Below are 2460 nucleotides of genomic sequence, written 5' to 3'. Positions count from 1 at the left end.
ATCTTTTAATTATCAAAACCTCATAACCAATTTAATCCTCCTGACTGAGATTTACAAGGATGACCATAGCCTGCTTCAAGCCGACAATCTCCGTGGGATCGACCCCTACTCACGTAAGGTATTACTTGGACGATCCAGTGCACTTGCTGGTTGGTTACGCAGAGTTGTGAAGAAGTGTTGGAACACAATTTCCACGTACCCGTGATTTTGGACCTTTTGGGTGCCTTGGTGGTGTCTCAGAAAATACGTGAAAATCGGTCAAGGTATGGTTTAGGTTTTGCATATTTAATATATAATATCGTATGAAAACTTAGGCTAGAGAACCATAGGATAGGTTCGAATGATTACGTATGTTGGATGTTTAACATTAATGATATTGTTGATGATATAAGTAAGTATGTGTTGGTGATCATGATTATAGTGGAAATAAATGCTCCTTGGGTGTTTAGATATTATTAGCAAGCTTGATGATTTGATTGTATATGTATGCATGATAGAATGACGATGGTTTCGTTGATGAGAGCAAGAGATTTAGGGTGTGAATGGGGTAAAAACTAAAGTATGAGAGTTTGTGATATGATGAATGGCTAGTGGGGTTGTATGGGATTGGTATGAAGTGTGTTTGTGCTGGATATATGTATAAATAGTAGGGATTGAATGTGGTTATAATGAAATTGAGGTTTGAGCTTGTGAAAAAATTGGCTTAAACTGAACTTCGGCGATCCATAACTTGACTTCCGGACCCTCAAATGATTTCAAACTTGTTTTGTATAAAAATTGGGTCAGTGAAGTTTACACCGTTCGAAGAATGGATGAAAAATGATTAAAACGAAAAAGTTATGTGCGTCGGAAGTTTGGGATTGAAATTGGAAATTCTACAGCTTTTTCAAACTTAGCAAAATTTTTGGAAAATTGTACGCGTGACCCAGTAGTTGCGTACGCGTCCTGTTGCTCGTGACGCGACCAATCCTTTCGGGCTGGGATTCACGTGTACGCGAGCAGGGAGTTTGCGCATGCGAGCAAGTTTTTTTACACGCCCACGCGTATGCGTGGCCCCTGTTTCAACAAAAAATGGATTTTGTGTTTTTAAGTCAAATTTCAAACTTCTAAACCTCTATTTTTACTTTTTTAGCCCCAGATCATGGTAGTAACTCTAGTAGTAAGTTGAAGCTAGGAAATAGAGGTACCTTAGAGATGAAGTAAAGGTTGAAAATGATGAGATTTTGGATGACTGTGTGTGGCCGGAATGGTCGAGATGTGTGTGTGGCCGAAATGGTCCAGATAGCAAGGTGATGAACGGATATTTTATACGCTTTTTGGCATCATTTTTATATAGTTTTTAGTATATTTTATTTAGTTTTCATTAAGTTTTTATAGGTTTTAGTGTTAAAATCATATTTTTGGATTCTACTATGAGTTTTTGTGTTTTTTTGCAATTTCAGGTATTTTCTGGCTGAAATTGAGGAGTTGGAGCAAAAGTCTGATTTAGAGACAGAGAAAGCACTGCAGATGTTGTCTGGATCTGACCTCCTTGCATTCGGAAGAGAAAAGAGCAGAGACCAATGTACAAACGCCCAAAGAGGACCCCCTAGCTGGCGTTCCACGTCTAGAGACCTCATAGCACGTGGATCTCATCAAAGCTCAGTCCAAACACTAACTAAGAGGGTCCCAGAAGTAAATTTTATCACTAGATAGACTGTTTTACCCTTACTAGTCATCTGTTTAGTATGTAAAGCGTATTTTACATAATCATTAGAGGAACATCATACCTCTTTATGCTATTTTCGAGTTTTACCTTGTGTTTTTTTATCAGTATGAGTTTCTAAACCTCCTAGATTGAGGGGAGGAGCCCTGCTGAGTCCTATGAATTAATAAAAGTATTATTGTTTCTCTTCGATCCGTGTTTGATTAATTCTAAGATATATATTCATTTTTCATCAATATGAATGCGTTGAATTGGCTCAAGGTTATCACATTCTACATGGGTTCAGAGTGCCTCTTTCGTCGGACAATGATGAACCACCAACTTGAATATACGTCTCTCAGACGGCTAATCCACGACTTCGTTGGAGACTTCTCGAGACATCAGTTTAGCCAATTTTCGGGGAGATTAGGGTCTCTGTGGTAGAGGCTAGAACTCAAGGTGCAGCATTCTCTGATCCGGAAGATCTGACCTTGTCTGTGGCATTTTACATAGGATCATTAAGGAGAATAAACTGTACAAGCTTCACCCTCAATCAGAATGGATCCGCACTAAACCTGGGATTCAGATCTGGAGGAGTATTGGCAGTTGCTCAAACCAGTGTCAATCACATATAGCCTGCCATTAAAGAAATCACTCATAAGCAAAGAGAGCAGTAATACCGGAATTAATTCAGAAAGGCAAAGCAATTCCAATCCTCAACTCTATCTTTAAAGTATTAGCACCCCATTATAATAATCTCACAAATATTTATCTAT

The sequence above is a fragment of the Arachis ipaensis genome, chromosome B10, assembly GCF_000816755.2.
Source record: "Arachis ipaensis cultivar K30076 chromosome B10, Araip1.1, whole genome shotgun sequence".
NCBI lineage: Eukaryota > Viridiplantae > Streptophyta > Magnoliopsida > Fabales > Fabaceae > Arachis > Arachis ipaensis.
Note: the sequence above shows the minus strand (reverse complement) of the source record.